The 27,567-nt window shown below is 44.4% G+C and overlaps 1 protein-coding gene across 3 annotated transcripts in view; it reads left to right on the top strand.

Moving 5' to 3' along the window:
* PAG1 (phosphoprotein membrane anchor with glycosphingolipid microdomains 1) overlaps positions 1-27,567 on the top strand; it is a 477,890-nt gene that overhangs the window by 132,928 nt on the left and 317,395 nt on the right. The window contains exon 2 of one of the 3 annotated variants that reach the window (XM_063923987.1): positions 23,357-23,406. The exons of the other annotated variants lie outside the window; for them this stretch is intronic. The gene's annotated coding sequence lies outside the window, so the exon portion shown is untranslated. The remainder of the gene's footprint in view (positions 1-23,356; positions 23,407-27,567) is intronic. 3 annotated transcript variants of the gene reach the window in all.

Raw genomic sequence — 27,567 nt, 5'->3', positions numbered from 1 at the left:
CATAATGTGAACTGGAGGCACTGTGTGACGTAATATTTACTGGCAGCACTACAATGTGGCATATTGTGAAATGGGGAAATACAATCTGGCATAAAATGAACTGGTGGCACTGTGTTGTAAATTGCAAACTAAGGGCCTAATTCAGACCTGATCGCAGCAGCAACATTTTTCCTCTAATGGGCAAAACCATGTGCACTGCAGGTGGGGCAGATATAAGATGTGCAGAGAGAGTTAGATTTGGGTGGGGTGTGTTCAAACTGAAATCTAAATTGCAGTGTAAAAAATAAAGCAGCCAGTATTTACCATGCACATAAACAAAGTAACCCACCCAAATCTAACTCTCTCGGCACATGTTATATCTGCCCCACCTGCAGTGCACAGGGTTTTGCCCATTGGAGAAAAATCTTACTGCTGCGATCAGGTCTGAATTAGGCCCTAAGGCGCTTCTGTGGGGCATAAAATTAACTATGGCACTATTGCTGTATGGTGCATAAAGTGAAATGGGAAATATTATGGAGCCTCAAATGAACAAGCACCGGCGAGAGATGTCTCTCTAGAAGCATTGGAACAGGGGCCCCATCAAAATGTTGCTGTGGGGCCCACAAAGTTCTGGCTAAGCCCCTTATAGTTATCATTACATGCATATGCCTTTTTAACAGACAAATTCAAACTTACTTTATAAATAAAACACACAATAATACTTTATGTGGATAATTTACATTTTCAAGCAAAAGGAACACTTTTTAGGATCTGGTCAAGAGATCCACAATGAACAATGTGAGAGGAGACGGCCAGGATGATTTTACATTTATGTGTTGGCATACATGTTTATCTCCTATTTCAAGAAGAACTAAGGGGTCTGTTTACTAAGCCTTGGGTGGAGACAAAGTACCAGCCAATCAGCTCCTACCTGCCATGTTACAGGCTGGGTTTGAAAAATGACAATTAGGAGCTGATTGGTTGGTTCTTTATATCCGTCCACTTTATCTCAATCCGAGTCTTAGTAAATAAACCCCCAAATCTCAAAAGTTCAATTTTCAAATAAGATCCATGAAGATAAAATCATTGTTCAGTGCTTCGTACTTTTATAAACCGATCACAGGGTATGTAATGTTAGGTTAAATATTAACTCCTTACTCTACTATTGGAAGCTAAAGTTCCTTCCATATCTTTAGGTTTATGTCCTCTTGGCTATGTGTATGAACTGCCACATAGTGCAAGTCTTCAAAGCTGACAGTCACTGGGTGTCTATTTTGCTGTTTTACTGCGTAAGATGGGTGACCGGATACCAGATAGACATAACATGGGTATCTACAAAATCATGTTTCATATGTAATATTTGGATTCTTTTCTTTTAGATCATATATTGTCATAAACACTTTTCCCCTGTGTTTTCTATTACCCAATGTTTCCCACCCTATAGTGTATTAAGCCATATGGTTTGCTCATTGCAGTTTTACGGATGTGAATGCTTTGGAAAACATGTCAGGTTCTTAGTAATAAGTAAATGAAGGGCTCTCACTGAAGACTGTCTCTTTGAAAGTGATGTATGTGGCATCTATATCCATAGCGCTATATTTTGTCCCTGTCCTGTTTAGACTAATGTCTTCCCATAGCTAGGTGTTTTTGCACAGTTTGCAGAATCTCACAGTGAATTTGCTGTTCTGTGCAGATGTTATACATTGTCTTTTACAAATTCCACTAAATGGTAAAAAATTTGACAAATGCATTCAGCCAAGAGAGGAGAAGAATCTCTAGTTCTGTATATCATTGTACTATAACCAAGTATAATTAAATATAGTGCATTTGATCATCTCAGCGTTTTGGTCTAAAACATTAGATTTTTCATTTTGAAATGACTCAGAAAGCTTTGGTTAGTTACTGAAATAAAAACATGGCTACATTTAGTAGTTCTGTTTATTATACTTCTCTTTCCTGTAAGTAATGCAGTAAATTGCATTGTCTTTTTTGTATCTGTGCATCTGATCTCTACATTTCAGTAAAAAAAAAATCATGGCCTAAACCCACTGTGTCCTCAATTTGCGGAGTCACGCACCTTTTTCTTACCACAACACTCCCATTTTAGCGTCTTTGCTACATACCCCCAAATCTTTAGGTCACATTGACTGGGACTGCGGAAAATCAGGATGTTTCAGCAGAAACTGGGACAAATCTAGTAAGTGAAGTTCTGTAACCACATTGAGCACTTATTTACCCACTGTGTTAGTTTCAGTTTGTCCTTTTTAGTGTTTTTCCACCTTTCCACAACAAAAAGGCTATACCTGTGCACAGGGCCGTCTTTTTCGTATGGGCTCAATGGGCAGTTGCCCAAGGGCTTCTGAACTCTGATCCCCAAGTCCCCAGTACGTCCTGAAAGGTGGGACTCGCTAGTTTTTTATCCCATTGAAAGCTAAGAAATCTATTTCCAGGAACTGGAGATATCTGCTGTCAAGCAAGCTGCCCTCCCAACGGAAAATTATGAATATTAAAACCACTCCACTATCCACCCCTCCCCTGCCTACTAAACATCCCCTACCACCCTGGAAGTCATATAGCAGGGCCCCTTCATTCAGGCCAATGCCCCCTTCTACAGTTTAGTGTTCTCCAGGTCCTACATGCTGAGCGGAAGATAGAACACCCCCTACCACCTGCTGGAAATCACAGCTGCCGCTGGAGGATGGGTAGGGGGCCCAGTGCATTGCTTTTCCCAGGGGCCTACACTGCTGTTAAGATGGCCCTGCATGTGCACTGTAATTATTTTTATAAAAGCAAAGTGTTACCACTTGCCCCAGAAGAACGTGTGGTTAAAACCCACCCTACCCAGATATGGTTACATACTTGTAGAATATGTTGTCACCCCAGCACGAGGCCACAAAAATAGACACAGAGTAAGATTGCACATACGATAAAAGGGTATGGAACAGAATATTAATGTACATTTCATTTGCATAGCCTGTGCTTAGGAATAGCATAGAGAGGTGATGGATAGCCAATCCCCAGGGCCAGTTTATTGGCCACGTGGGTCTGTGGCTGAAAATGATCAAGGGCCTATTGTGAGAAGCAAAAGAGGTGTGGCTAGTGCTTTGTGAGCGTGTACACACCCTACACTACCTAATGTCTACCTAATTACGGTAAAGTAGAAAACTGCATCATTCTGTGAGGAAAATAGAAATGCATATTTATCATTTATGGCCGACTGGTGACTGGCTATCATCACGCTGACATGATAATTTACCTATTTTTATGTGGAGACCTGAGACTATAGTCCCATTACCCCATTTTTTTTCTGGCCCTGCCCACAACAAAAATGATCTTTGCTAAGTTGACAGCTATGTTTTAGGAATTTCAACCCTGATTGGAGAGGGCTGAAAGCTGGTTACCCCCATGGACACTCTTTAATCATTACAACTTCATCATTTTTGAGGTGAGCTCCTTTGGGCTGGGTTTCCTAACGGTAAACAACTGGCCTTCATTTTTTGCATATTAATGTATGAAATATCACTATTGTAGGCGAGGGTCTGGCTGAGATTGCTGTGAAAGCATGCTCACGCCTCCGCCTACATGAAATATGTTATGCCAGAAATGGTCTAAAACAAACAAAACTGGTCATTTGGTACAGCAGGTAGTCTGATACTTTTCTATAGAAAATCAATGCTTACGTCATCCCATAGACTCCAAAATCCGCTGATTATTACCATATAGGGAAAATATGAGTTCTGTGTGCAGATATAACCACCTCAGAGACTAGTATGATCCTTCCACATAAAACAGCAGCATGTGTAAAACCTGTATGGTCAGACACGTTTTCCCTCTGTACAAGTTTTTATTGATACAACTGTAAATGGCAGATTGTAGGGGTATGCATCGGGCCATTTTTCGTGTTTTTTGATCTGGGTCTCCTTCGTGTTTTGGATCCGGATTGGTTTTGCCAAAACCACCCTTGCGGGTTTTGGTATTGGTATTTGATCTGGATTTTTTCGAAAAAAATCAAAACGGCTAAAATAACAGAATTTGGAGGTGGTTTTTGTTCCTACAGTATTAACCTCAATAACATTCATTTCCAGTGTATTCTGAACACCCCACAGCTCACAATATTGTTTTTAGGCCAAAAGGTTGCACCGAGGCAGCTGGATGACTAAGCTAAGCGACAGAAGTGGGCGGCAGAAACACATGGCACATCTAAGAGTGGCAGACAAGATGGCAAACTATGCCCAAAAAATGCTCCAAAGAGCACATAATGTAAAGAAAAGAGGTTGACAATGCTAAATTCCTTTGTCGTATAACAACCCTTTATGAAGCTAAGAACACTGTACGCTGTTTACTTAAGAAGTACCGTAATGGTACGCTAGTTGCGTAACGATCGCTCAGCCGTAGGCGAGACGCTCAAGCGTCACGTTCGCTCACGGCCCAGCGATCACAGGACACGTTATTGGTTATGTCTAGGGTAATGATTCGCTATGGCGTAGCTTACGCTCGAGACCACGAGGAGGTCACCAGCGGTGCAGACGCTCACAACGCTATACCTTAATGTTTAAACCTTATACCAGAGAAATACACTGAATACCTTAATGTGAGTACAGGGTGTAAGTGCAACCTTGTGTAACCTGACTAACTACAAAGCTGCTTGAGCGTCACCGACGCTCAAGTGAACACTTAACACTATAGGAAATACACAGATGCTGGTTTAGGTTCCAAAGCCTATTAACTGTATTATATCTAATATACTTGTAAAAGGGGATAACAGTACAAATGATACACTACAATATAACAAAGACTTCCTAACCACAGAACTAAACAATAAATACAAAAAGACAATACTACACTGACCTAAATACAATACAATACAATACTATCTAATACAATACAATACTAGCCTAGTCTAGGGGAGATATGAGAGAACAGAACAGAGAGAGAGAGAGAGAGAGAGAGAGATGAGATGAGAGAAATTGGCTCACAGAAAGACAATGATAACGGAGAGAAACTTACGCACAAAGGGTATGATCGCCTGCGCCTCGATATCCAGCTCCCGGCTATCAGCAGATAACCGTTGATGAGAGAGTGAGAGCTGGATGTGGTCGGCCTGCCTATTTATGCCCCACACACAATGCAATCTCCTGGTCCTACAATCCCATTGTCCATTGGCCGAAGGAATTCGGCCCTGTATCATAACAAAAGGTCATAGGGTGATTCATACAGGTGGGCTGTGACGATTTCCAACAGCTCAGGTGGGTGGGAAACTGGGTTTCCCGCCGCATACCTGAGTATGTGTAAATAATAGAAATGGACATAAACTTCTTATGTCCATAACTATTCGCACGAGCGATTAATACGCTCCAAACCAACACCGGAATATTGCTAATTAAATACTCTTCCGATGGGTACCAAACACTGCTGTATGATTCCTGTTAGACCCTTTGTACGATATAAAGAGGGATTCCTCAGCTCTGGGACATTGTATTTTAACCAAACTTTCAGAATCTATCAAAGGGACCATGATCTATAAACTACATTAATTGTGAACATTTGTAACGAATGAGTCGCACGCTACGACTACATAAACTCTACCGTAAATACGCATACCGCGCCTGCGAGTGCACGTTATTGCGGGTATGCGAATCCACGGGAGAGCGCATGCACGCGCAGCGCGGACCAGTGTGCGGTGCAAATATGGCAACGTGCATTGAGACATTTTTCTGACTTTGACAGTCCACCCTTTGGCAGTCAATAATAACTGCCACAAAACATTTAAGGAGAAAAATGTAAGTCAGGGGTTAATTGATTTCCATGGTTGGGTAGGGGAGGAGAGAGGAGAAGGTGTGAAGAGGGTATGACCTAGTGAGATAGCAGAAGCATGTGTGTATGAATCCATGTTTGGGGGGTCATGTATCATCGTGCCGTACGTGTTGTAAATCAAGCTTCGAGGTATTGCGAAGTATACATTTGAATTCCTTCTTATCCTGTGGTACAGGTCTGTGGATGGGCTGTCAAACTTTACCGAGCTCATTTCGGCTGTGGTTGTAACAAAATGGGGATGCACATTTTAGTTGATGATACATGAATGGGGGAGGTATGTGGTTGCTGATATCTGTGCCTGTATTCCCTATCGTCTATGTGTGTCGTTACCTGAGGGTTGTAGAGATGAAGATAAAGAACACTTACGAAAAATGCAATGATATTCTATGTCAGGGAAATGTACATCTGTCGTCGAAGTTGTTTTCGGTATCTGTTGAGAGTCGTCTTCTTTGCGCTGTATTGCTCCTTAGGCATGAGCAAATAGCTTTGTCTGAGCCATCAGATTTACAAAAATGTTGGGCTAGCGTGAGTTTAAAAATACTAGGGAAACTGGGGATCCATGGCAAAGTTCATCAAGTGTCCATATTTAAAGTTGTCAAATCTTCTTCTTTGGTCAATCCGTTGTCTGTATACATCTCGTCTCGTCAGCTTCCTCGTCCAAGGGGGTCTTTGTATCTTGGAGAAAAGCAGAAAAACAGGTGAAAGAAACGGACCGTATAATCGCATTTTCATCACATCCTGGTTTCTATCATTGGGTCATAAATCAAATCCAGGTTAATTACGGTTTCCTCACTCCTCAAGCTCATCACTTTTGTACTTTGTTTGCACCTCATTAAAGCCTGCCCGCATCTAAATATCAATCCAATCGATATAACGACACCCAAGATACATAGTAGAAACTTTCCAACATCCATTATGACTCCTTGAGCCCATTCTCCTAAACCGGAGAACCAATTTCGCGGGTTCAACCATGACACCCAACTAGTCAGCTCATTACCTACAGCAGCAAGGGTGAGATTGTGTTTTCGACGAAATTCCCACTTCAATTGGAGAATATCGTCCATCTTTTGGTCTATGACCTCTACCGGATCCTCGGTGCTATTTGTGATATATGTGCAACACTTTATGCCGTACTGTGTTGCCAATGTAACACAATATCCGCCTGTTACTGCTGTAAGATAATTAAGAACCATCCTATGCTGAACTAGTTCTGTTTTGTAAGCTTGAAGTTCTCTTCCAGTGTATCTAAACGTGTCATCATACATTTCAGTGATATTATCTAACAAATTGGCGAGTGCGGAAATGTATCTATAATTCATCACTCCCCGAGCGGTACGAGTGAAATCTAACGCTACCAGAACCTGAATCCCGGTGGATTCATGGATAAGATCAGAGGCCGGATGCTCTAACCTTTCTGACAGTTGTCTTTTACCTCGGTGCTCGTAATGAGTGTGAGTATAAGGAGCTTGGGCACCACGGTGTATGTCCTTCATTTTGTCATGTGTAACAGTCATCACTTCAGGCAATACTTTTCCAATATAACACAATCCTTCAGAGTTTGGGGCAAGCCACTTGTACGCCTTTCTCCCGCATATGAAATATGCATCATCGGGGAGAACATATGGGACGGAGAAGGACATGACCATGTTACAAACCTTCCAGGTGAAATCTCCTGACCCTAATTCTTCCATCTGCTTAATGCACGTATCGGTTTGTACGATATGTGCACAGTATCCTGGTGATACCTCTCCAACTCTAGTAATCCTATTTCCTAAGGTATATCGATACCGGAACGATTTTCCTCTACTGGCTATGTGGCGTACGAGCTCTGTATCTGTAGGCATTCTATCTGCTCTGTGTGAAAAGGTCATGGTAAGGTTGCTCCATGACACTTCCCAATTTCCCGGTTTTCTGGGATTGGAGATGTTAAAACATATGAGGGACCTATCCACATGGTATTGGTGGAGCTTCAAACTAGGAGGGCTGGAGATATTAAACCTCCGGTCCACCGGTCTCCCACCACTTAGCTCAAGTACCTCCCCTAACGTTAAAGGAAATGGTACTAGCCCTGATTTACTGTGACCCTGAGGTACTTGAGAGCATACCCAACAATCGGTCTTGTTTAATACGTTACCCACTAGAGAGTGATAGTCACTCAATGGATGCCGGTCCATATGGATATTAAAACTGGATTGGCATTTCTTTGTTACAGAGCCTACAGATACAACTTTCTTTTTGAACTAACATTCCTTCACAGTTGTTTACAAATAACATGGTTGTTAGATCGTGCCCGGTACTCGCCTTTGCTTGGTGATTGGGTTGCTATTGGAAATTTACACCTCCGTCTCAGTCATCAGGACCTTTCTGGATCCTTTCTCGACCTCACTGGTACTCTCACCGAAACAGACTGTTCTGGTCAACATCATGGTCAACAGGAAAATCCATATCACAGTCTCTTGGGGCAAGTCCATCTTACAGGATGAGAAAAGAAGAAATTTGTAAAGGGGGTATAAGAAATCAGTTTGAGGGGGAGAGAACTTGTTACGATAATAAGTTCTCTCGTCTTGTTGTTCTTCTTGTTCTGCTGTCCTCTCAAAGGTGCTGTCTCTCAGTCTTCCAAACGAACATTCTGGTGATGCAATATTCCTTCCTAACCGGCGATCTTTCTGTAAGGAGCAAAAATCTGGCATTACCATTGGTCCAACTGAGGGGTGACATACCATCTTTAAACCATGAAAACATGAGTGAGAAGAGAGAGAAAAAAAAAAAACAAAAGAGATAGAGAACAATTCATGTGCATATATACATTACATAACTCGACAATAACCATCAATAAGAAAAGAGAAACAAAGCATTTTTAAACATTGTAAGAAAACATTGTTAGCATTAGAAAAACATTGTCAGACTTATTAGGCTGTCATATCTATGTGTCTACTGGTCTCCTTGAGCAGTCCCTCCCCACCAGCACCTGCATTACTCCACTGTCTGTATCTGGCCAGAAATACATTGTGGCGGAGGTCATGCTGGGGTTTGGTAGACTTCTGCAAGGACCAAGTGGATATGCAATGTGTGAATTCTTACCACTACTAGTCAGAGATGGGGATAGAGAGAGGGAGAGAAAAAAATTTTTTCGCAAATACATTTACAACTTTTCACCTGGTCATTCCTGTGTCTTTAGTGAATGACCTCCCATTTCATTAACCGTTACTTCAGGCTTGCCTCCATTCCTAATAATCACCTTTCCTGCCTATGTGATCCTTGATTATAATGGTGTGTATTGTAATTTTGCTCATTTCTTGGTCTAGGGGGTCTAACTTTATGTGTGTTATTACAGTTGCTGGCATAATGCCCTTCTCTCCTACAATGGTAACAAATCCTGGGCTCCCTCCACGTGTCAATGACCTGAGGTTTTGGTTGATTTGATGCCTCCTCAAACGCTCGGATGCTCATCATCATCAATCGTTTCCCCTGTACTTCCCTGGTTCCTTGGATACCATGATTATGTCGTTGTCTTTCTCTTGATCTACAATCTCTTGCGATGTGTCCCTTTTTATGACAATGGTAACAGACTACCATATCTGGGTTTCTCGCAGGGGTGTGGGGCTTTTGTTGGGGTGGTCTTGTGGTTTGGGCCTGTATATTTGCTGCCATTAACTTATCTCTGTACCTGGTGATATTCTGGTCATGATTAATGACGGCCTCTCTTAGTGCGGCCACCGAGATATCTCTCCAGTTTGGGTTGGTGGTCTGTACCCTTGTTTTTAATTCATCCTTTAAACCATTCATTAATACCTTAACCGCTATTCCTTTATGTTGTGCATTTGTCTTGATGTCTGCGATCCCAGTGTTTCTAGCCATTATTTGCAGTGCTCGATTGAAATAATTAGAAACATTTTCCCTTTCGTTTTGCCTTATGGAGAGAATGTCATTCCACTTGACAGCAGCTGGGAAATATATTCCTAACTGTCGGTTAATCTGCCTAATACATTCCTGATTGTGTTCCTCCATACAAGGTACCTCCGTGTTTAATTTACAATCAGCAATGAATTTTTCAGGGTCAACACTGGAGGGCAAACATGCCCTCAGCACTGTCCGCCACTCTTTGTTGGTGGGTTCTGTGGCGTTTCCTAGTTCTTTAATAAACCTTTGACATTTGGCTAGATTTCTCCTAGGATCAGGAAATTCAGACATAATTGATCTCAATTCGGTCCGGGACCAGAGACAGCGCATTGCACTGTCCTTGACGGGAATGATTCCCTGATCGTCAGTCTTCCCATTGGGGACTGAGATCACCCTGGCCAGATCGAGCTCAGCTACATCATCTTGTGTTGGTCTTACAATATGGGGTACATCTGTTTGTGCGTGATATGAAACATTGTACGTACCTGTGGACACGACCTCACCTGACCCTCTGTTAGGGGGTTCGATTATTGCCTTTACCATTTTGGTCGTGTCCACCTGGATGTCTTGTAGGATGGCTACTGGAAGAGGTGCCGACATCGTTCTGGGCTCACTTTCTTGTTTGTATTCCTGAGGGAGGTTTGACATGGGGTGCAGCTTGCACAGGTTAATAGTTGTACATTCAACAGTATTACAATAATCATGGTTACATTTATTACACTTATCCTTATAATCTATATTACAGTTGCTAAGAGCGTTTTTATTGTTCCACCTTTGTGCTTTTCTCTCCGCAATCAACTCCTCTCCTGCTGCCATGTCTCTCCTCTCAAGATAAGAGTCAGAAAAGTCAATAGACTCTTTTTGTAATTCACTTTCCTGTTGCCATAACTGTAAATATTCATAATGTTTATTTTGTCTCTTCGTTGGTTCAATGAGACTTATCCTCCTCCTTAAATTTTGTAACACGTCTGGACTGAAGCTACCTATTCTTGGGAATTTGTCCCTGTCTTGTACAGTCATTCTCTCCCATTCATCACATAAAACTTCAGCGTGATTTCCATATTTCTTACACATCACATATCGTGCCGACCCGATGGATCGGTTCTCTGAATCAACCCGAACCGAGGTTGATCGCCCCCTACCTGAACAACTGGCCCCCATAATCTGCAGGCGTTGCTTATTCCTCCTTGAATATCAAGGCTTTCAGCGAACCCTTACAAACAAACCAAGAAGTCCTTGGGCAGGCCGGCGGTGGCGGTTTACCAAGTACCCCACTTACTTCTCGCCCACGTTGGCCAGTACTGCAATCACTGTAACCAGAGCTGCTGTACCCAACCCAGGGCCCCTGTGAACCTTTATTTACTGGGGCGTGCTGGACCTACCAGTCCCCAGTAAGTATCGGTTGTTGGATAGTTCCCGAGTGACCAGCGAACTTCCCTTCCAAAAATAAAAAATTACACAAATCACGTCAGAATGTACAAATAGCGTTTGTGACCACTTTACTCTAATGGTATTAGGTCAGATTACTAACTACTGCACACAATTACGTGCGGTCCAATCGTTCAGTACACGAGCACTACTTGTCATGTACTGAAAGATCAATGGAATCTATGTTTCCGGCTGCGATTCCTTCAGCCAGAGCTTATGGCCTATATGGGTTCTGCACCAACACCCCAGGCGTTGTGCCACTGGACTTTTATAGCGGACCTCTTTTAGTACCTTACGACCTCCTGGTCTTGTTACCTTATGACCTCCTGGTCTTGTTACCTTATGACCTCCTGGTCTTGTTACCTTATGACCTCCTGGTCTTGTTACCTTATGGTCCGCTATACTCTAATGCTCAAATATTATTTAACCAGGGATGCCTCCCTAGCCACCGTATATGTCACTTACACGTATGTCCCTTGACGAGTACCCGGCTTTCCTTTTGGTTCCACCTTAAAGTTATATAAACTTTTGTATACAAAACACACTCACTCAACACAAGCACACTTTTGTTTCAATATCTATTTCTGCGCAGAAATTTGTCTTTAGCCCAACAGTGTTACCAATTAGGAGCAGGATCTGTTAAACTAAATTTCCGATTTTCCAAAAATAGATTTGCGTTATTTACCGCTTCGCGTTATCTACCGCTGTGCGTTACTTATCGCCTTGCGCTAATTATCGCTTTGCGCTAATTCAACTTTTTCGTGACTTGAGCTACGTGAGCGTAACCGGACGCTACGTTGCGTAATGTACGCTGCGTGCGTCTGCCTTTTGGATTGCGTACGCTAGTCTTTGTTAGCGACACGTGTACGCAATGCAAAGGATCCACCGTAACACAATATATTTTTATCAATGTAAATGATCCCTGATCATCTACCGCAATCCACACTGACTGCCTTGTATCTCAGACAAACCGTGTGTTTGTTCTATACTTTAACTATCACCTCTACTATGAAATAACAGCAAATCTCTTTTTAGCACTTTCTATCAACTATAAAATTTGGCAAACAGGAATAGTGATATACGAAAATGAAACAGAAAATGCAGATATATGTATGCGTGCGTGTATACGCAAGACAGAAGAGAAATAAACAGTTTTAAAAAGACACAAGCGTTTTGTTCTTACTTCCGGTTCCCGGATTCCTTCAGCACTCTTTATCTAAGCGAAGCAGACGCTTATCCCGTCAGCACTATGAGACAACCTCCCACCCTTTGCTGGAGGGATAATGTCTGCTAATCTACCTAGTGCAGATATGAGAAGGATAGGACGAGTCCCCAATTGACAATGCTAAATTCCTTTGTCGTATAACAACCCTTTATGAAGCTAAGAACACTGTACGCTGTTTACTTAAGAAGTACCGTAATGGTACGCTAGTTGCGTAACGATCGCTCAGCCGTAGGCGAGACGCTCAAGCGTCACGTTCGCTCACGGCCCAGCGATCACAGGACACGTTATTGGTTATGTCTAGGGTAATGATTCGCTATGGCGTAGCTTACGCTCGAGACCACGAGGAGGTCACCAGCGGTGCAGACGCTCACAACGCTATACCTTAATGTTTAAACCTTATACCAGAGAAATACACTGAATACCTTAATGTGAGTACAGGGTGTAAGTGCAACCTTGTGTAACCTGACTAACTACAAAGCTGCTTGAGCGTCACCGACGCTCAAGTGAACACTTAACACTATAGGAAATACACAGATGCTGGTTTAGGTTCCAAAGCCTATTAACTGTATTATATCTAATATACTTGTAAAAGGGGATAACAGTACAAATGATACACTACAATATAACAAAGACTTCCTAACCACAGAACTAAACAATAAATACAAAAAGACAATACTACACTGACCTAAATACAATACAATACAATACTATCTAATACAATACAATACTAGCCTAGTCTAGGGGAGATATGAGAGAACAGAACAGAGAGAGAGAGAGAGAGAGAGAGATGAGATGAGAGAAATTGGCTCACAGAAAGACAATGATAACGGAGAGAAACTTACGCACAAAGGGTATGATCGCCTGCGCCTCGATATCCAGCTCCCGGCTATCAGCAGATAACCGTTGATGAGAGAGTGAGAGCTGGATGTGGTCGGCCTGCCTATTTATGCCCCACACACAATGCAATCTCCTGGTCCTACAATCCCATTGTCCATTGGCCGAAGGAATTCGGCCCTGTATCATAACAAAAGGTCATAGGGTGATTCATACAGGTGGGCTGTGACGATTTCCAACAGCTCAGGTGGGTGGGAAACTGGGTTTCCCGCCGCATACCTGAGTATGTGTAAATAATAGAAATGGACATAAACTTCTTATGTCCATAACTATTCGCACGAGCGATTAATACGCTCCAAACCAACACCGGAATATTGCTAATTAAATACTCTTCCGATGGGTACCAAACACTGCTGTATGATTCCTGTTAGACCCTTTGTACGATATAAAGAGGGATTCCTCAGCTCTGGGACATTGTATTTTAACCAAACTTTCAGAATCTATCAAAGGGACCATGATCTATAAACTACATTAATTGTGAACATTTGTAACGAATGAGTCGCACGCTACGACTACATAAACTCTACCGTAAATACGCATACCGCGCCTGCGAGTGCACGTTATTGCGGGTATGCGAATCCACGGGAGAGCGCATGCACGCGCAGCGCGGACCAGTGTGCGGTGCAAATATGGCAACGTGCATTGAGACATTTTTCTGACTTTGACAAGGTGAAAGATGGAATTGTCCTCCCACCCACCCTTATGTTGTATAAACAGGACATGCACACTTAAACAAACCAATCATTTCAGCGACAGCCACACCTGTGGCTGAAATGATTGGTTTGTTTGGGCCTCCACAAAAATAAAAGTAATTGATATCTCCCTGCACAAACTGGCTCTACAGAAGCAAGATGTCGTCATCATCTTCCGATTCCTCACCCCTATCAGTGTGTACATCCTCTTCTTCAGACTATCAATTTGTCCCTGCTGGAATTCGCCATCACAGGTCCCTCTGTACTTTATGGAGGTAATTGCTGGTAAAGATCTTCCTCGTGGAATTTGTAATTCATTTTGATGAACACCATATTTTCCACGTTTTGGGGAAGAACCCTTCTACGCCGATCGCTGACAAGGTTCCCGGCTACGCAAAAAACTCTTTAGGAGTACACACTGGAGGGAGGGCAACTTAAGTAAAACAAAGCCAGTTTGTGCAAGTGCCTCCAAATTGCATCTTTTTCCTGCCAGTATTGAAACGGACTGTCTGACATGCCTATTTGGATGCTATCACTGAAGTTATCAGCAACCACTCTTTGAATGGTGACAGCATACATATGCTTGATATGGTACAGTAACTGTGTCGCACAAATGAGTCAGAAATATATTTTTTGCTCTGGATCACACACAGAAGATATAACATATATAGCCGTAGTTACTGAGTGACGCACCAATAGAAATATATTTTATTTTCTGCAGCGGGGTACATTGGTTTCCACAGGGAAACATCGGGGTGTAGAGATGGATCTTGATCCAGGCACCAACAGGCTAAAGCTTTGACTGTTCCCAGGATGCATTGGTGCCTCCTCTATAACCCCGCCTCCAGGCACTGTGAGCTCAGTTTCGAGTTGGTGCCCTGCAGAGCAGGTCACTTAACAGGGGGGCTGCACTGGACAGCCCTGAAAAAGCTTTTAGAAGACTTCAAGAGCTGCAGCACTTAAATGTCAGGGTGACATTCTGTGCTGCAGCTCCGTCACCTCCCCAGCAGCGTTGCATACTCCCCCCTGGCTCTGTTCCCGGGTACTTACGGAGGAGACGCTCTGGCTTAGGCACACTGTCGCAGACACTCTCCTGGTTCGAGTGTCTGCAACAGAAGGGAGGAGGTAAGAGGGTCCCCCAGACGGGACCCGCCATTAAATCGCGTTCCGATCACAGTTTAAGGAGACAGACTGCGACGCTGGCGTGGACACTGTAACCGAGCAGGGACCCCACTATATCCACCAGGGCATAGGAGTAGAGGTCGGGTGTTCTAATGCCCACTTTACTAAGACTCCGTAGTACCAGGTGGTGAGGACCAGCATAGGGGAGAAGAAGCTTGACCTGTAGCCACTCCCCCAGTTCCGGGCGCCATCTACTGCTGGTGTTCCCGCCCTGGAGCTACTTTATACTCTCCCTCACTCCCTGACTGAGACGCTGGGTGCCATCTTCTAAGAATAGCTGCGACTGGTCTCCGGGACTGCAGAGAAGGACTCCTCTGCAAATCCACCTGTATATCAGCGTTAGTTAAGAACAAGTGTACTTGTGCCAGAATATATTGTATGAGTATTCTGATATATGCATCCGGTCTCAGATAGATAGATAGATAGATAGATAGATAGATAGATAGATATATCTCTTTGTTCTTTACATAGTTGAATGTGCTGACAACAAAATCACACAAAAATTATCAATGGAAATCAAATTTATTAACCCATGGAGGTCTGGATTTGGAGTCACACTCAAAATTAAACTGGAAAAACACACTACAGGCTGATCAAACTTTGATGTAATGTCCTTAAAACAAGTCAAAATGAGGCTCAGTAGTGTGTGTGACCTCCCTATAACGCCTGGGCATGCTCCTGATGAGGTGGCGGATGGTCTCCTGAGGGATCTCCTCCCAGACCTGGACTAAAGCATCCGCCAACTCCTGGACAGTCTGTGGTGCAACGTGGCGTTGGTGGATGGAGCGAGACATGATGCCCCAGATGTGCTCAATTGTATTCAGGTCTGGGGAACGGGCGGGCCAGTCCATAGCATCAATGCCTTCGTCTTGCAGGAACTGCTGACACACTCCAGCCACATGAGGTCTAGCATTGTCTTGCATTAGGAGGAACCCAGGGCCAACCGCACCAGCATATGGTCTCACAAGGGGTCTGAGGATCTCATCTCGGTACCTAATGGCAGTCAGGCTACCTCTGGCGAGCACATGGAGGGCTGTGCGGCCCCCCAAAGAAATGCCACCCCACACCATTACTGACCCACTGCCAAAGCGGTCATGCTGGAAGATGTTGCAGGTAGCAGAACGTTCTCCTTGGCGTCTCCAGACTCTGTCACGTCTGTCACATGTGCTCAGTGAGAACCTGCTTTCATCTGTGAAGAGCACAGGGTGCCAGTGGCGAATTTGCCAATCTTGGTGTTCTCTGGCAAATGCCAAAAGTCCTGCACGGTGTTGGGCTTTAAGCACAACCCCCATCTGTGGACGTCGGTCCCACATACCACCCCCATGGAGTCTGTTTCTGATCGTTTGAGTAGACACATGCACATTTGTGGCTTGCTGGAGGTCATTTTGCAGGGCTCTGGCAGTGCTTCTCCTGTTCCTCCTTGCACAAAGGCGGAGGTAGCGGTCCTGCTGCTGGGTTGTTGCCCTCCTCCACGTCTCCTGATGTACTGGCCTGTCTCCTGGTAGCGCCTCCATGCTCTGGACACTATGCTGACAGACACAGCAAACCTTCTTGCCACAGCTCACATTGATGTGCCATCCTGGATGAGCTGCACTACCTGAGCCACTTGTGTGTATTGTAGACTCCGTCTCATGCTACCACTAGAGTGAAAGCACCGCCACCTTTCAAAAGTGACCAAAACATCAGCCAGAAAGCATAGGAGCTGAGAAGTGGTCTGTGGTCACCACCTGCAGAACAACTCCTTTATTGGGGGTGTCTTGCTAATTGCCTGTAATTCCCACCTGTTGTCTATTCCATTTGCAGAACAGCATGTGAAATTGATTGTCAATCAGTGTTGCTTCCTAAGTGGACAGTTTGATTTCACAGAAGTGTGATTGACTTGGAGTTACATTGTGTTGTTTAAGTGTTCCCTTTATTTCTCTGACGTCCTAAGTGGATGCTGGGACTCCGTAAGGACCATGGGGAATAGCGGCTCCGCAGAAGACTGGGCACAACTAAAGAAAGCTTTAGGACTACCTGGTGTGCACTGGCTCCTCCCACTATGAACCTCCTCCAGACCTCAGTTAGAATCTTGTGCCCGGCTGAGCTGGATGCACACTAGGGGCTCTCCTGAGCTCCTAGAAAGAAAGTATATTTAGGTTTTTTATTTTACAGTGAGATCTGCTGGCAACAGACTCACTGCAGCGAGGGACTAAGGGGAGAAGAAGCGAACCTACCTAACTGGTGGTAGTTTGGGCTTCTTAGGCTACTGGACACCATTAGCTCCAGAGGGATCGACCGCAGGACCCGACCTTGGTGTTCGGTCCCGGAGCCGCGCCGCCGGCCCCCTTACAGAGCCAGAAGCAAGAAGTGTTCCGGAAAATCGGCGGCAGAAGACTTCTGTCTTCAACAAGGTAGCGCACAGCACTGCAGCTGTGCGCCATTGTTCCTCATGCACACCTCACACTCCGGTCACTGATGGGTGCAGGGCGCAGGGGGGGGGCGCCCTGAGGGCAATATAAGACACCTTGGCTGGCAAATCATCACAATATATAGTCCCAGGGCTATATGTGTGATAAATTACCCCTGCCAGAATCCATGAAAAAAGCGTGAGAAAGTCAGCCGAAAAAGGGGCGGGGCGATCTCCCTCAGCACACTGGCGCCATTTTTTCTTCACAGTGCAGCTGGAAGAAAGCTCCCCAGGCTCTCCCCTGTAGTTTTCAGGCTCAAAGGGTTAAATGAGAGGGGGGGCACTAAATGTAGGCGCAATATGTGTATACAAGCAGCTATTGGGGGAAAAATCACTCAGTTATAGTATTAATCCCTGCATTATATAGCGCTCTGGTGTGTGCTGGCATACTCTCTCTCTGTCTCCCCAAAGGACTTTGTGGGGTCCTGTCCTCAGTCAGACCATTCCCTGTGTGTGTGCGGTGTGTCGGTATGGCTGTGTCGACATGTTGGATGAGGAAGGTTACGTGGAGGCGGAGCAGAGGCCGATAAATGTGATGTCGCCCCCTGTGGGGCCGACACCAGAGTGGATGGATAGGTGGAAGGTATTAACCGACAATGTCAACTCCTTACATAAAAGGCTGGATGACGTAACAGCTGTGGGACAGCCGGCTTCTCAGCTCGCGCCTGCCCAGGCGTCTCAAAGGCCATCAGGGGCTCAAAAAACGCCCGTTACCTCAGATGGCAGACACAGATGTCGGCACGGAGTCTGACTCCAGTGTCGACGAGGTTGAGACATATACACAATCCACTAGGAACATCCGTTGCATGATCTCGGAAATGAAAAATGTGTTACACATTTCTGACATGAACCCAAGTACCACATAAATGGGGTTTTATGTTTGGGGAGAAAAAGCAGCCAGTGTTTTGTTCCCCCATCAGATGAGTGAATGAAGTGTGTAAAGAGCGTGGGTTCCCCCGATAAGAAAATGGTAATTTCTAAAAAGTTACTGCTGGCGTACCCTTTCCCGCCAGAGGAGAGGTCACGTTGGGAGATATCCCCTAGGGTGGATAAGGCGCTCACACGTTTGTCAAAAAAGGTGGCACTGCCGTCTGGGGATACGGCCACTTTGAAGGAGCCTGCTGATAAAAAGCAGGAGGCTATCCTGAAGTCTGTATATACACATTCAGGTACTATACTGAGACCTGCATTTGCCTCAGCATAAATAGTGCTGCTGCAGCGTGGTCTGATACCCTGTCAGATAATATTAATACCCTAGACAGGGATAATATTTTGCGAACATAGAGCATATTAAAGACGTTGTTTTATATATGAAGGATGCACAGAGGGATATTTGCCGGCTGGCATCCAGAATTAATGCAATGTCCATTCTGCCAGGAGGGTATTAGAGACCCGGCAGTGGACAGGTGATGCTGCCTTTAAAAGGCACATGGAGATTCTGCCTTATAAGGGTGAGGAATTGTTTGGGGATGGTCTCTGGGACCTCGTATCCACAGCAACAGCTGGGAAGAAATTTTTTTACCTCAGGTTTCCTCACAGCCTAAGAAAGCACCGTATTTTCAGGTACAGTCCTTTTCGGCTTCAGAAAAGCAAGCGGGTCAAAGGCGCTTCCTTTCTGCACAGAGACAAGGGAAGAAGGAAAAAGCTGCACCAGACAGCCAGTTCCCAGGATCAAAAATCTTCCCCCGCTTCCTCTGAGTCCACCGCATGACGCTGGGGCTCCACAGGTGGAGACAGGTGCGGTGGGGGCGCGTCTCGGGAACTTCAGGGACCAGTGGGCTTGCCACAGGTGGATCCCTAGGTTCTGCAAGTAGTATCACAGGGATACAGGATGGAGTTCGAGGCGACTCCCCCTCGCCGTTACCTCACATCAGCCTTGCCTGCTGCCCTTGGAGAAAGGGAGGTAGTACTGGCGGCAATTCACAAGCTGTACTTCCAGCAGGTGAAATCAAGGTACCCCTCCTTCAACAAGGCCGGGGTTACTATTCCAAAATGTTGTGGTACCGAAACCAGACGGTTCGGTGAGACCCATTCTAAAATTTAAATCCTTGAACACTTATATACGAAGGTTCAAGTTCAAAATGGAATCGCTCAGGGCGATTATTGCAAGCCTGGAGAATTTCATGGTATCACTGGACATCAAGGATGCTTACCTGCATGTCCCTATTTACCCTCCTCACCAGGAGTACCTCAAAATTGTGGTACAGGATTGTCATTACCAATTCCAGACGTTGCCGTTGGTCTGTCCCCGGCACCGAGGGTATTTACCAAGGTAATGGCCGAAATAATTATCCCGTGCTTGGACGATCTCCTTATAAAGGCGAGGTCCAGGGAGCAGTTGTTCGTCGGAGTAGCACTATCTCGGGAAGTGCTACAACAGCACGGCTGGATTCTGAATATTCCAAAGTCGCAGCTGGTTCCTACGACGCGTCTACTGTTCCTGGGTATGGTTCTGGACACAGAGCAGGATACAAAGGGTTTCTCCCGGAGGAGAAGTCCAAGGAGTTGTCGTCTCTAGACTGAGGCCTCCTAATACAAATACAGGTGTCGGTGCATCAATGCACGCGAGCCCTGGGAAAGATGGTAGCTTCTTACGAAGAAATTCCATTCGCCAGGTCCCATGCAAGGATCTTCCGGGGGGATCTGTTGGACAAGTGGTCCGGGTCGCATCTTCAGATGCATCGGCGGATAACCCTGTCTCCAAGGGCCAGGGTGTCGCTGTTGTGGTGGCTGCAGAGTGCTCATCTTCTGGGGGGCCGCAGATTCGGCATACAGGACTGGGTCCTGGTGACCACGGATGCCAGCCTTCGAGGCTGGGGGGCAGTCACACAGGGAAGAAACTTCCAAGGACTATGGAAAAGTCAGGAGACTTCCCTACACATAAATATTCTGGAACTAAGGGCCATTTACAATGCCCTAAGTCAGGCTAGGCCCCTGCTTCAACACCGGCCGGTGCTGATCCAGTCAGACAACATCACGGCGGTCGCTCATGTAAACCGACAGGGCGGCACAAGAAGCAGGATGGCGATGGCAGAAGCCACAAGGATTCTCCGATGGGCGGAAAATCATGTGTTAGCACTGTCAGCAGTGTTCATTCCCGGAGTGGACAACTGGGAAGCAGACTTTCTCAGCAGACACGACCTCCACCCGGGAAAGTGGGGACTTCATCCAGAAGTCTTCCAAATGATTGTACACCGTTGGGAAAGGCCACAGGTGGACATGATGGCGTCCCGCCTCAACAAAAAGCTACAAAGATACTGCGCCAGGTCAAGGGACCCTCAGGCGATAGCTGTGGACGCTCTGGTAACACCGTGGGTGTACCAGTCGGTGTATGTGTTCCCTTCTCTGACTCTCTTACCCAGGGTAATGAGAATAATAAGAAGGAGAGGAGTAAGAACTATACTCATTGTTCCGGATTGGCCAAGAAGAGCTTGGTACCCAGAACTCCAAGAAATGATCTCAGAGGACCCATGGCCTCTGCCGCTCAGACAGGACCTGCTGCAGCAGGGGGCCTGTCTGTTCCAAGACGTACCGCGGCTGCGTTTGACGGCATGGCGGTTGAACGCCGGATCCTGAAGGAAAAGGGCATTCCGGAGGAAGTTATCCCTACGCTAATTAAAGCTAGGAAAGAAGTGAACGCAAACCATTATCACCGCATATGGCGGAAATATGTTGCGTGGTGTGAGGCCAGGAAGGCCCCAAAGGAGGAATTTCAGCTGGGTCGATTTCTGCACTTCCTACAGTCAGGGGTGACTATGGGCCTAAAATTGGGTTCCATTAAGGTCCAGATTTCGGCTCTATCGATTTTCTTCAAAAATAGAACTGGCTTCACTGCCTGAAGTTCAGACTTTTGTTAAGGGAGTGCTGCATAGTCAGCCCCCGTTTGTGCCTCCAGTGGCACCGTGGGATCTCAACGTGGTGTTGGATTTCCTGAAGTCGCATTGGGTTGAGCCACTTAAATCCGTGGAGCTACAATACCTCACGTGGAAAGTGGTCATGCTGTTGGCCTTGGCGTCGGCCAGGCGTGTGTCAGAATTGGCGGCTTTGTCATGCAAAAGCCCTTATCTGATTTTTTATATGGATAAGGCGGAATTGAGGACTCGTTCCCAATTCCTTCCTAAGGTGGTATCAGTTTTTCATGTGAACCAACCTATTGTGGTGCCTGCGGCTACTTGGGACTTGGAGGATTCCAAGTTACTGGACGTAGTCAGGGCCCTGAAAAGTATATGTTTCCAGGACGGCTGGAGTCAGGAAAACTGACTCGCTATTTATCCTGTATGCACCCAACAAGCTGGGTGCTCCTGCTTCTAAGCAGACTATTGCTCGCTGGATCTGTAGCACGATTCAACTTGCACATTCTGCGGCTGGACTGCCGCACCCTAAATCTGTAAAAGCCCATTCCACGAGGAAAGTGGGCTCTTCTTGGGCGGCTGCCCGAGGGGTCTCGGCTTTACAAATTTGCCGAGCTGTTACTTGGTCGGGTTCAAACATTTTTGCAAGAGTCTACAAGTTTGATACCCTGGCTGAGGAGGACCTAGAGTTTGCTCATTCGGTGCTGCAGAGTCATCCGCACTCTCCCGCCCGTTTGGGAGCTTTGGTATAATCCCCATGGTCCTTACGGAGTCCCAGCATCCACTTAGGACGTCAGAGAAAATAAGATTTTACTCACCGGTAAATCTATTTCTCGTAGTCCGTAGTGGATGCTGGGCGCCCATCCCAAGTGCGGATTGTCTGCAATACTTGTTTATAGTTATTGCCTAACTAAAGGGTTATTGTTGAGCCATCTGTTGAGAGGCTCAGTTATATTTCATACTGTTAACTGGGTATAGTATCACGAGTTATACGGTGTGGCTGGTATGAGTCTTACCCGGGATTCAAAATCCTTCCTTATTGTGTCAGCTCTTCCGGGCACAGTATCCTAACTGAGGTCTGGAGGAGGGTCATAGTGGGAGGAGCCAGTGCACACCAGGTAGTCCTAAAGCTTTCTTTAGTTGTGCCCAGTCTCCTGCGGAGCCGCTATTCCCCATGGTCCTTACGGAGTCCCAGCATCCACTACGGACTACGAGAAATAGATTTACCGGTGAGTAAAATCTTATTTTTTTTGAGCCGTGTGTGTGTTTTTCTCGCTGTTGCGCCCATCTGCTATGGGCATGATATGCGTGAAAAATGGGGGACAATTGAATATCGCAAGTACAGCTTGAATACTTGGCTTTCAATAAACACAATGATCCATATGTCTGAGAATGGTATTTGTGAATATTGTGCTTGTAGTTTGTATGTACCACTGTGAATTTTCATAGAGTAAACTATATGAAGCTTGGAAGTGGAAATACAAACTGCTGAGAAATGATGACTTTCAGCAAATAAAAGCTACAGACAGGCTTCCAAGATGAAATGTACAGGGGTGAAAACGTGTGTCTAGATAGAGGGAGATAAACTGTTTTGTGTTCTGCAAGTCCAGTAAAATGCTGTCAAAGTAGAAGCTTCATCACATAGGTTCCACAAGATCATTTGTGCAGCAGAAGTTGAACCATTACAGTATAAGTTGACCAACCTAGAACATGCCCATCTTCAGGGGAGATATCAGTGCTGCTTTGCAATTATCTCCGATATTACGTCAGTGCTGATGTATCGCTGTACTATTAAGGATACACCACTTACTGTCTAACTTTTGTATACTACTTTTACAATATTTTTTTTATTTCTAAATGGTTTTTGAAGGAAAGAAAATGTTTTGTTATAACAATAGCAAGAACACATAACGAGAAATTCTTATTTTCTGTATTTTCACAGATGTTGTCCAGTCTTTACTTCCTAAATATTGCAAGTACCATCTATTTCAGGTAACATTACCGTTTTAGTGAGTGTGCTGCTTATTATGAATGGTGAGTGTTTTTATACTGTGTATGTATGTATATGTGTATGTATGTGTATGTATATATACACACACACACACACACACACACACACACACACACACACACACTTGTGCTCATAAGTTTACATACCCTAGCAGAATTTGTGATTTTCTGGCCATTTGTCAGAGAATATGAATGATAGTTCACAAACATAATGACAACAGAAACTACCCAATTGACCCTGATCAAAAGTTTACATACCCTGGAGATTTTGGCCTGATAACATGAACACAAGTTGACACAAACGGGTTTGATTGGCTACTAAAGGTAACCATCCTCACCTGTGATCTGTTTGCTTGTAATCAGTGTGTGTGTGTATAAAAGGTCAGTGAGTTTCTGGACTCCTGAAAGACCCTTGCATCTTTCATCCAGTGCTGCACTGACGTGTCTGGATTCTGAGTCATGGGGAAAGCAAAAGAATTGTCAAAGGATCTGCGGGAAAAGGTAATTGAACTGTATAAAACAGGAAAAGGATATAAAAAGATATCCAAGCAATTGAGAATGCCAATCAGCAGTTTTCAAACTCTAATTAAGAAGTGGAAAATGAGGGATTCTGTGGAAACCAAATCACGGTCAGGTAGACCAACAAAAATTTCAGCAACAATTGCCAGGAAAATTGTTCGGGATGCAAAGAAAAATCCACAAATAACTTCAGATGAAAGACAGGACTCTGAAAAAAAATGGTGTGGTTGTTTCAAGATGGACAATAAGGAGGCATTTGAAGAAAAATGGGCTGCATTGTCGAGTCGCCAGAAGAAAGCCATTACTACGCAAATGCCACAAAGCATCCCGCTTACAATACTCCAAACAGCACAGAGACAAGCCTCAAAACTTCTGGAACAAAGTAATTTGGAGTGATGCGACCAAAATGTAACTTTTTGGCCACAACCATAAACGTTACATTTGGAGAGGAGTCAACAAGGCCTATGATGAAAGGTACACAATTCCTACTGTGAAACATGGAGGTGGATCGCTGATGTTTTGGGGATGTGTGAGCTACAAAGGCACTGGAAACTTGGTCAAAATTGATGGCAAGATGAATGCAGCATGTTATCAGAAAATACTGAAGGAAAATTTGCACTCATCATCCCGAAAGCCGCGCATGGGACGTACTTGGACGTTCCAACATGACAATGATCCAAAACACAAGGTCAAGTCGACCTGTCATTGGCTACAGCAGAATAAAGTGAAGGTTCTGGAGTGGCCATCTCAGTCTCCTGACCTCAATATCATTGAGCCACTCTGGGGAGATCTGAAACGTGCAGTTCATGCAAGACAGCCCAAGAATTTACAGGAACTGGAGGCTTTTTGCCAAGAAGAATGGGCAGCTTTACCATCTGAGAAAATAAAGAGCCTCATCCACAACTACCACAAAAGACTTCAAGCTGTCATTGATGTTAAAGAGGGCAATACACGGTATTAAGAACTGGGGTTTATAAACTTTTGATCAGGGTCATTTGGGTAATTTCTGTTGTCATTATGATTTAAAAAGAGTAAACACAGTTGTTTGACAATAAATGGCTTCACCCAACCACTAACCATGAGTGAAAGAAAAGTTTGTGAGTGATCATTCAAATTCTCTGACAAATGCCCAGAAAATCACAAATTCTGCTAGGGTATGTAAACTTATGAGCACAACTGTATATGTATGTATGTATGTATGTATGTATGTATGTATGTATGGGTATGTATATATATATATATATATATATATATGTATGTATGTATGGGTGTATATATATATATATATATATATATATATATATATATATATATATGAAACAAGGGGTATCGGCGACTTGTGTTGTTAAGAAATAAAAATAATCTATGGTATTTTTAAAATAGAACCCTTTCTTAAGAGCCAGTATCAGTGTGAGAGTAAAATATAACTATTTTAATAAAAAAAATACAGGATAAAAAGTGCAATGAGAATTATAGTAAAAAAATTAGTAAAAGAATAGCTTATTAAAAAATTAACGCAGGTATAGTATCGGACTTATCTAGTATCAATGGAGGTCAAAGGAGAATATATAATATTATAGATTAGACATGTGACCAGATGGAGTATTTGTTACCTGTATTCTACTGTGTTCAGTGTAAAATACTTTTACTCGCACAAGACCATTAACCAAACTCAAAATATCTCCCAACCCGACCTCTGCGCTTTTCACAAGATCTGCAGCTCTCATCCACACTTATTATTCGCTCCCATTCACGATTGCAGGACTTTCTTCAGGCTGCACCCACTCTGTGGAATGCATTCCCATGCACAATCAGACTCTCCTTTAGTCTCCAAACCTTCAAGCGTTTCCTGAAAACTCACATCTTTAGACAAGCTTATCACATTCCGGGACCTCCCACGTAACCTTCATAAGCTATCCTATTAATATTATTATTACATTTTATTTATAAGGCGCCACAAGTGTTTCGCAGCGCCGTACAAAGGACAGTACAGGGAGACCAAACATAGCATTACAGTAAATAAATAACATTAATAGAGTACAGGTAACAAGGAGCAACACACATTCTCAAGACATAATACAGCGAAGATGTAAGTAGTGAGGGAGTGATCATTGTACTACTTGGGGCTGGCGGCCATAGATGGAGATAAGCCTTTACTAGCAGGAGAGAAAGCGGGTAAAGATGGTCGCTGAGTAGGGGAGAGCTGCGAGTTAAATGCGTCGAGAAGAGGGTTTAGATAACAAGAGGAAGAGAGCCTTGCTCTGAAGAGCTAACAATCTAGTGTAAAGGTACGACAGACAGATGACAAGAGGTGCAAGCAAGTGGGAGGTAGCTTGATGGCACTATGCAAGCAAAGCTGAGATGTTCAAGGCATGAGGCAGGGGGATGGAGGAGCGGCCTCAGGACTAGGTTATGCATCAGGAGGGGTATGCTTTGATGAATAGGTGTTTTTAGTGCCCGTTTGAAGATTTGCAAGGTCGGGGAGAGTCTAATGGAGCGGGGGAGTGCGTTCCACTGAAGGGGTTCAGCACGGGCATAGCCATGAACACGAGCATGGGAAGCAGTGACCAGGGCGGTGGAGAGGCGATGGTCATTGGTCGACCGTACGGGGTGGGAGAGAGTATGAAGGGACAGGATGTTGGAGATGTAGGGAGCAGTGGAATTAGAGATGGCCTTGTATGTGAGGGTGAGGAGTTTGAAGAGGATTCTGTAGGGGAATGGGAGCCAGTGTAGATTTTGTCGAAGGGGAGTGGCAGATGTGGTGCGGCGGGAGAGGAAGATAAGCCTAGCTGCTGTGTTCAGGACAGATTGGAGGGGAGCAAGATGGGAGCAAGCGAGGTCAGTGAGGAGAACATTGCAGTAGTCGAGTTGTGAGATGACCAGTGAGTGGATGATAAGTTTAGCCAACCCAATTACATCCCCTCTGTACAGTCCACTCATAACTTCACATTTTCTCTCTCTTCATTTTCACATTCTCCTGACCCTTGGCCTAGATTGCAGTATGACCACATCATACAGCCCACCTAGAATCTTTGCAATTTAGTGGACCATTATGCAATAGATAACACCTATCCTTGTGTATCAATGCCTATTTCAGTATACAGTAGATTGTAAGCTTGCAAGCAGGGTCTTCCTACCTCTATGGCTGTCTGTTATTACCCAGTTTTGTTTTATCATTGTTGTTTCCAATTGTAAAGCTCACCGGAATTTGCTGCGCGATATAAGAAACTGTTAATATAATGGAGTATCAGGATTTAATTTCCCAACACTGCATTACCTCCTTTTAACCTGCAGATGGCATAGCTGCAATTGCTGTCTGGATAAATAATTTTGCTAATAAGCAGATGTCACCATATACAGCAGTGGAGACTGACTACTGTTTCAGGATTTACAATAAAAAGTATTGAATGCAGGGAAGGCTTTATTCTTAACTTAAGCACTGATGAATAGGCTTTGTATATAGACATTGGAAAACACCTATTAAAAGCGAAGACAAACCTTTGTTCTTTGTCCTTATTTTTAACAGAGAATTAAATGTTTGTTCTTTATGGCGTTCTGTACTATGGGCCTTATTCAGGTTTGTTAGCAAACCAAAAAAGTTAGCAATTGGGCAAAACCATATGC

The sequence above is a fragment of the Pseudophryne corroboree genome, chromosome 5 (assembly GCF_028390025.1).
Source record: "Pseudophryne corroboree isolate aPseCor3 chromosome 5, aPseCor3.hap2, whole genome shotgun sequence".
Lineage (NCBI taxonomy): Eukaryota > Metazoa > Chordata > Amphibia > Anura > Myobatrachidae > Pseudophryne > Pseudophryne corroboree.
This window is presented reverse-complemented; position numbering and strand designations above follow the sequence as displayed.